Source organism: Acomys russatus, chromosome 10 (assembly GCF_903995435.1).
Source record: "Acomys russatus chromosome 10, mAcoRus1.1, whole genome shotgun sequence".
Taxonomy (NCBI): Eukaryota; Metazoa; Chordata; class Mammalia; order Rodentia; family Muridae; genus Acomys; species Acomys russatus.
Window position 1 is genome coordinate 74940293 of NC_067146.1, and position 8721 is coordinate 74949013.

At 49.0% G+C, this 8721-nt stretch overlaps 1 protein-coding gene across 2 annotated transcripts in view; it reads right to left on the reverse strand.

Moving 5' to 3' along the window:
- Window positions 1-1969, reverse strand: part of Cul1 (cullin 1) — a 70457-nt gene extending 68488 nt beyond the window's left edge. The window contains exon 1 of one of the 2 annotated variants that reach the window (XM_051152457.1): window positions 1698-1969. The gene's annotated coding sequence lies outside the window, so the exon portion shown is untranslated. Of the gene's footprint in view, window positions 1-1200; window positions 1365-1697 lie in introns of those variants that run through there. The other variant, XM_051152455.1, reaches the window with a different exon arrangement.
- Between the last annotated feature and the right edge of the window lie 6752 nt (window positions 1970-8721).

Below are 8721 nucleotides of genomic sequence, written 5' to 3' on the forward strand. Positions count from 1 at the left end.
AAACCTCTTATTTTTTCCTAAACTACAATCGCTTCATCCGTGTGTGTTAGGTTTAGGTCCTAGAAACTTAAAGTAAAAAGAAACTTAGTTCCTCTTCTGTCACCCCAGTAAGTACCTTTCTAAAACTGTGATCATTTATTCCATCCCTAGCTTTTGGCTGTGTTAATGCTACTCCAGCAAAGAGCAAGTACACACACAGCCAACTAAAAACACCTGAACAACTTGAGACCGCATTTCAGTACGCGCGTGCCCTTACCACAAACCCCCAACGACTGCGAGCAAACAAGCACCAGCGGTGACCTCGTCGGAAAGCGGAATTCTCTTTTTGGCTGGCCTGGCTCCCTTAACTTTGGAGATTAGGCTCAAGGATGAGTGTGTGTAAGCGTCCCTTGCTTTCTCAATTGTCCCCTGTGCCTCGCAGTGCACAGGTGACAGGAAGAGGGGGGCTTTCAAGGCCACGCGGGATTTAAGAATAGAGGCGCGCGAGCCCCGGCCGACGGGACCCCGAGTCGGTCCCTCCTGGCCCGGCGCCCAGTTACCTTGGGGGGGGGGGGTGTCAGAACGCGCGCTCCCGCCGGGCCCGGGGACGCGCCGAGGTCGCCGCGCTGGGCCCAGGCCGACTGGAGGGAGCTGGAGGACGCCTCGGGGCTCCGTTCGTTTGGAAAAGCACACCGCATCCCTGCGCGCCTGCCCGGCCACGCTCCCCCGAGAGAACGGAGCCCCCGGGCACCAGTTACCAAATAATCATGCCCCGCACCGTCGCAACAATGCGTGCCCCGGGCTCCCCGAGAACACGAGTCCCCCGGCCCAGAGCCGCCCCGGCCGAGCGGAGCCCGCAGGGCCGAGGGGAAGGGAGGGGTGGCGCGTGAGGCGCAGAGGCCGGCCGGCGCCACAGGCCGCGGTGAGTCCGGCTTTTTCCCAGTGCGTAGCCCGGGCCTGGCCCCGCGAGTCCCGGCCCAGGCCGAGCCCAGCCGGCCCGGTGACTCAGGCCCGGCCTGCCGGCTCCGCTCCGCCCTCGGCGTCCTACGCCCACGACTTGTCCGGCCCGGCCGCCATTCCGCCTAGCCGCGGCGGGGCGCCTCAGGCCTCGCCGGGCAGCCCGGGCTCGGACGCCGCGGCCCGAGTCACTGCGACGTCGCGGCTCCGCCGGGGCCTGCGCTGCCTCCCGCCGCCGCCGCCGCGGCCCGAGCCGCTACTCACCCGCATCTCCGGGCGTCCCCCGACGCTCGGGCGACGGCGTGTAGTGCTCGCGGGGCCCGCCGAGGTCTGGCCGCGTCCCTCAGCGCCCGGGCTGCCCCGCCTGGAGCTGCGTGCGACACGGCGCCCGCTCCTCCTCCTCCTCCCCTGCCCGCCTGCCGGCCCTCCTCCTCCTCCCGCCGCCGCCGCCGCCGCCGCCGCCGCCTGCACCACGCAACCTCCGCCCTCTCGCCGTCCCTCCGCCGCTCCCCGCCCTCCCGGCTTCACCGGCTCTGGCGGCCGCGGGGCGAAGCCGTGGGGGAGGGAGGGAGAGGGCTGGAACGCACCGCCATCGGCGTCCGGGGCGGGGGGGGGGAGGGGAAAGGAGGGGAGGAGAACCAAGAAACTGTCGCCGCCATCGCCGGGCCAGCGGCGGCGCGGGAGGGGTCCCGAAACCGCCCTCCCGCAGGCCCAGGTCGTCCCTTGGTGGCGAGGTCCCGCTTCGCGCGGGCAATTTCTACCTGCTTCCCAAACGCCGAGCCGGGCCCCTCCTGACGTGCCGGATCCTCCGCCAGGTTTTCCCGCCGCCCTCGCGTCGGGGCGGCCTCTCTCAAGTCCCGGCTTCCCGCCACTTCGGACTTCTCGTTGGACGCTGAGCTGAGGTTGGGGGCTCTGGCCTCTGAAGAAACTTCCGGAAGCGGCCGTAGGAGAGAGGGGGGCCTTGACCTCCCTTGCCCAGCTCCTGCGCGCACATCCCGGGAGCTGACATGAACCCCCCACTAGTGTGGGCCGGGTGTATCCGGTCCTGGAGTTGAACCAGAGGCAACATCCCCCTCCGCCAGATGATAAAGTCAAATGTGTAGGCGGCCCCCAAATCCGCGTAGACGCCAGAAAACGTGCAGTCGCGTCTCCGACCCCTTTTCTACCTGCAGGTCTCGGAGATCCCCCCCCCCCCCCGCGGAAAGTCCCAGTGTGTCCACATATCCACGTGCATGTGTCCCCCTTTTTAAATACTTTTCTCCAAACTAAAGTAGGTTTCCTTCCTTCTTTAGATTCTTTTCACTTTTAGTCTCCGTAAGGTTCACTTCTGAAGAGTTGGAGTTTGCGATTCCAGCCTGAGATTACATCTAGAAAACTCTCGCTCATTGGGAATCATCTGTCTTGTGTTTATAAAATTCAATTGTAAATTTGGCAACACCCCTAGCCACAGGTGAAAGGCTGGAGGGAAAATTGATTTAGCCTACACCTAGTTAGAGGCAGCTGTTTTGATAATCCTGCCTTAGATCTGCCATTTAAATCTTGAAGAAGCAAGGAAACATTTTCAGTTAGCCCATCATCTGGGCAAAAGGTGTATTTAATGCAACTTCCTGTTTTCACCAAACTAGAGCACCACGAAGATTCTAATGCAGCACTTCAAGGCAGAAATCCTCCTGACAGTCCCAAGTCCACAATTTAAGAACGCCTTTAATCCCAGCACTTGGGAGGCAGAGGCAGGCGTATCGCTATGAGTTCGAGGCCAGCCTGGTCTACAAAGTGAGTCCAGGATGGCCAAGGCTATACAGAGAAACCCTGTCTCGAAAAATCAAAATAATAATAATAATAATAATAATAATAATAATAATTTTTTAGTTGGAGAGGGTCACCACAACATGAACTGTGTTAAGGGGTCACAGCGTTAGGAAGGTTGAGAACCATTAGTTTAGTCCCTTCTGTTGAACCGCAGCTTTTTTGTCAGCACCTAGTAAGCATTTTTAGAAGTGTTGGTAAATGTGTATCCCAAATTATGTTCTATCCTTACATTTGTCTGGGGAAAAGATCTTTTTTTAATTTCTTGTTTTATATCGAACACCTCAATAATTCAGTCTAGAGAAACTTAGATGTGTTTAGTAACTTTTTTGTAGACACATGGTAGTGACGAAGGTAAAAAGGGAAGGTTTGTCCCTCGTATATTTTGGCTTTCATTTTAAACTGGATTCCCTCCCATGTGTTCGGGGATAAGAATTTACCACCTCCTCTCCATAGCTGTCTTCAGTCTCATCACTCTGAATGGTCTCCTTTTCTGTGATTTTCTACCTCTAGATATGAGTTGTATATGTCAGCTTTGAGCGTTTCCCCCAGCCCCTTCTGCAGTAAGAACAAGTATTTAATCTGGCGGAATCCACTCTCCAATCCTCACTACCTCCGCTTCGTGTTTTACAGTCTCTTACCTGTCAATACTGTCATCACTGGCTGGATTAGTTCATTTACCTGCGTCCACTTTGCAACCAGGTGGCATCTATTCTGAGCAGATTAACCTTACCTAACAGGACAAAAAGAGATAATAGTAACTTTCCTGCTCAAAGCACCCTTCATCTTCTCTGTCTCAGTAAAGCTGCTATCTTTTCTCAATGAGCCAGTTTGGAAAGATAGTGACACCAGAATCAAAAGTTCAAAATAGTCCCAAAAGGAGCCGGGCATGGTGGCGCACGCCTTTAATCCCAGCACTCGGGAGGCAGAGGCAGGCGGATCGCTGTGAGTTCGAGGCCAGCCTGGTCTACAAAGTGAGTCCAGGATGGCCAAGGCTACACACAGAAACCCTGTCTCAAAAAAACAAAACAAAACAAAACAAAACATTCCCAAAAGGCTTTATCAGGCCAAAGTCAATGAGATTAAAATATAGCTTTGTAAATTAGAAACAGTAATGCAGTTGGAAAAGCTCAAGTTTTAGATTTATTAGGCTATTTCTTAAGTACCTCGTTACCAGCTTCCCATGCGTGCCTTGGGAACAGGAATTATTTGTTAGTTTGCCAGTTCTTTCAGCATTTTGCTGGGAGAGCACTGAAGCCTGCCCACAGCATGTTTAACTGCTCAGAGGGAAAAGCACTGGGTCACTTGAACAGCCTAAGAACTGGTGTTTCTAAGACTTGGACAAGGAACTAGCCGTCTGTGGAAAGTAAGATGGCTTTCACAGGCTGCTTCCTGAACTGACTTGCCTTCTGAATTACCCAGAGATATAGTTAACTAACTCCGGGGGCCCTTCCAGATCTAAGACGCAAACCTGGAAGGAAAAGAGCAAAACCAGAAGCTGAAAACTAGCAGTGTTTATATTTTGTTTTAACCATTATTAGCTGGGTGGGTTTGAGCAAGATATTAAACTTCTCAGCATTTCGTCTTCCTCTGATATGGGGATGACAACAATAGTAACTCATGGAATTGTAAGCTAAACATTGACAGATGTTACTGGTCATAATTCTTTTTTTGTTTTGTTTTGTTTTGTTTTGTTTTTTTGTTTTTCAAGACAGGGTTTCTCTGTGTAGCCTTGACTGTCCTAGACTCACTTTGTAGTCCAGGCTGGCCTCGAACTCACAGCGATCCGCCTGCCTCTGCCTCCCGAGTGCTGGGATTAAAGGCGTACGCCACCACGCCCAACGATAATTCTTTTTTTAAAAAATAATTTATTCATATTACATCTAAATTGTTAGCCCATCCCTTGTATCCTCCCATTCCTCCCCCCTCCCGCTTCCCCCCCTATTCCCCTCCCCTATGACTGTGACTGAGGGGGACCTCCTTCCCCTGTATATGCTCATAGGGTATCGAGTCTCTTCTTGGTGACCTGTGATCCTTCCTCTGAAAGACCCAGAGCCTGAGTTTGGGAACCACAGATTTAGCGAGCCACTCTTTGTTCCTTCTGTCCAAGTTTCAAATGTTAGAACCCTAAAATTTCCACTACTAAGCTTCATAATATATTCTAACAAACCTCATATGTTTTGAGGCAGTGTAGTTTTTAATTTTTCGTGTGTATGAGTGTGTTGCCTACACGCGTGTGTACTGCCTGTGCATGTCTGATGCTGAGTGCAACCGGAAGAGGATGTCCAAGCCCCTGGGACTGGACTACAGTTCTGAGCTACCATGTGTGTGGGATCCCAGGTTCTCTGCATAAAGCAGGTATTCTTAATCCCCTGGGCCACTTCTCCAGCCCTCAGAGTAATTGTTATAAAAGGAATAGGCTGGGTATAGTGGCAAATGCCTTTAGTCCTAGCACTCAGGAGGAAGAGAAGATGTATCTTTGTGAGTTTAAGGCCAGCCAGCGCCACAAAATGAGACCTTTAAAAAGAAGGGAAAAGAAAAGAGAAAGAGGTCAGTCGAGTAAATCAGGTTTTTTAAAAAATAAAAAAAGGTTTTTGTTTTTTTTTTTTCATTACTTATATATATGTTGGGGGAATAGGAGTAGGGACATGTAAGCGGAGGAGTGTGTGGAGGTCAGAAGAGCTAAGGTTGTGAGCAATCCAGCATGGTATCTGGGGACTAAACCTGAATCCTCTTCCAAGTAGTACGTACTTTTAACTGCCATGCCTTCAGCCCCATGTTATTTGAGACAGGGTAGCCCAGGCTGGCCTTAAACTCCTGATTCCCCATGCCTCTGAGTGCTAGAGTTACAGGCAGGTAGTAGGTGTCTTTAAAACAGGGTGTGGCCTGACTGTGTCACTCAGGCTCCTCCCCCACTCCATGCTCTTGCTGACTCTGTCTTCGCATTCTGAGTAGTTGGGGACAAACCACTCACAGGTGCTTACCTTTGATCGCCTCAGATTTTATTTATTTTTTAAATTTTTGTTTTATTTTGGTCTCTCAAGACAGGGTTTCTCTGTGTAGCTTTGGCTGTCCTGGACTCGCTTTGTAGACCAGGTTGGCCTCCAACTCACAGCGATCTGCCTGCCTCTGCCTCCCAAGAGCTGGAATTACAGGCATGCGCCACCACGCCTGGCTTTAATTTTTTAAATTTGTTTTTATTTAATGTGCATTGGTATTGTTTTTAAAATTACATGTATTATCTATAGGCCCAGCTAGCAATCAATCAAGACACAGACACTTGTTGTATTTTAAAATAGTCTTAGTTAACCTGTGGCAGGGCAGATATCAATCCTTTAAATTACCTCTCATAGTGGGGCAGGCATGGCATCCCTGCCTCAATCTCATGTCATCTGTTTCTAATAAGTTTTATCAAGTTACCTCTCATCCATAATTCCAAATACTTGTTAATGATTTTTATCTGGGCTGGATTTTCCATCCATGCCACAGGCCATGTGTTTTTCCTCCAGCTAACCCATGGCGGCCTTCTTCTTTTTTTTTTTTTTTTTTTTTTTTCTCGTGGCGGTTCTTTTTTTCCCCAAAATTCTACTCTTTCTAAGCCCCATCTTTCTCCTGCCCTGCCCAGGTGGGATGGCTTTTTATTAAACAAAAGGTGGGGCAGACAACAAGCAGCAATTAGCATCAAAATACATCAGATTATCCCAACACATTGGTGTTTTGCCTGCATGCAAGTCTGTGAAACGATGTTGGATCCTCTGGAACTGGAGTTAGAGACAGTTGTGAGCTGGTTTGTGGGGCTAAGAATTGAACCTGGTTCCTCTGGAAGAGAAGCCAGTGCTCTCAACTGCTAAGGCATCTCTCCAGGACTCACCTCAGATTTTTTAAATGTATATAATTCTATCAGAATTAACAAACAAAAATGTAAGAGTCTGAAAAAAATTCAAAATATATTGCTGGTGCTAACTTGTAGGAAGTTGTGCTACCACACACTACAAGAAAAGAAAAGAAAGAAAAACAACAAAAGACTAGACAAAGCCCTCAGACCAGGAACATCCAATAACAGAAGCTGCAGTCTCTGTAGCCCTCACAGAGCTATAACCTCTATTTTCAAAGAAGCTTACCAGCTCCGCAAACATCTTGTTGAGGTACACTTGAATTCCTGTTCTTAAACAATTGCCTAAAGCACACACTCCTCACACATCATCACAGGACAACCATTTATTCATCTTTCACTCCTCTTTTCCTCCTTTTTTCCACTCCTCTTCTTACTCGCCCTCATTTCTGTTCTTGATACCCTTTTTATATTTCTCTCTTAACTATGTTCTCTGTTCATCTGGGTATTTTTGGCTAATTACTCATATCGCATTTCACCACCTTTTTGAAGTGTTCCCAATGGAGGGACCTAAGTGCTTTTTATGTTTGGGTGATGTTCAGAGCAAAACAGGAAGAACAGAGTGGTAGTCTTTTATGAAGGGTAGGAGTTTTGTTTTGTTTTTTCTCATTACCTTTGGGAGGTGCTTAACTTTTCTCTCTGGCATAGTATGGTAGCCACTTTTCTATTGCTGTGAAGAGACACCAAGGTGACTTACCGAAGAAAGTAATTGGGGGCTTGCTTATGGTTTCTGAGGGTGAGCCCATGATCATGATCATCATGGTGAGTAACACAGCAGCAGGCAGGTAGGCATGGTGCTGAAGCAGCAGCCCATTGTGGGGATTTGGGAGAGGGTAGAGGGTGTGGCCTCACTGGAAGAAGGTTGTGGGAAGGATTGTAAGCTTTGTCCCAGATGAAAGCAGTTATGGCGGGTTTTGTCTTTGGACACACCACGAATACTCCTTGAGATTGACTGGGTGGAGCCATCCTGGGCCTGGAATTCAGGAAGCGGACCAGGGGACTCCACCTGGACTATTGTGTTTCTAAGCGGCCCTCCATGGGAGAGAGAGGCCGCCCCTTACCTGTAACAGACAGGCGGAGAGGACCGAGAAAACAACAGGTTCAAACCGGGCTTGAGCACACGTGGATCGGGAAAAAGATCAGCGAACAAGCCGGACCAGTGCACAGACCAGAGACACCTAGGAACCCGTCCTGTGGAACGGATGCCGGAAGGTTCACTCTTTTTTCCCTCTCGTGTAAGCTAGCTGGGTTGTATAATAAAGTTTAATTGTTAAGAAACCGAGCCAACAGAACTGCATCACTCAGGGTGGGCTTCCAGGTCTCAAAGCCTCTCGTCACCCCCATCACTTGCTCTGTTTCCTGCATGTGAATTGTCAGCCCTTCCTGCCACCATGCCTGGCACTTACTGCCACAGTCTCTGCTGTGATGGTAATGGACTCTAATCCCTCGGGAAGTGTAAGCCCCAAATAAACCCTTCCTTCTCTAAGTTGCCTTGGTGACAGTGTCTTATCACAGGACTAGAAAAGCAACTAATTACTCACCACCACTATTTGTATGTTCTAAAGAATGTCTTTACTATTTAGAGAATATGCACAGAGAATTCAAGAAATCCCCATGACCTAAGAGCTTGGATTTCTTGGTCTGTAAGGTCAGTTGCTTTTAACTCTACGGCTACTTTAAGAATAGAAAAATAAGACACAGGGAGCCCGAAGACTGGTGTCCTCAATAACCAGAGGCTAAGCAAAACAAATAGGCAAAATTAAATTTTTCTGGTTTTGCCAATAAAGACACCTCTTTGGGATTTGTAAGTTTTTTCTGACTTTTAAAGAATACATTTTTGTTTGTTTGTAGTTTGAAGAATGTCTATTTAATGCAGAGTTAGAATCTGGATACTTACTCTGCCTAGTTCTGTTGAGTAAACTTAGAAGCCAAATGACCCTTCTACCAAGAGTGCTACATATTATTTTGCCGATCATATCACAGAAATTTAAGGTCATGTCATTAACTAGGTTGTTGGCAGGGGTTGATTTCTCTGAGCATGAAAATGCCATCAGCCTCAGTTGTGTGTGTGTGTGTGTGTGTGTGTA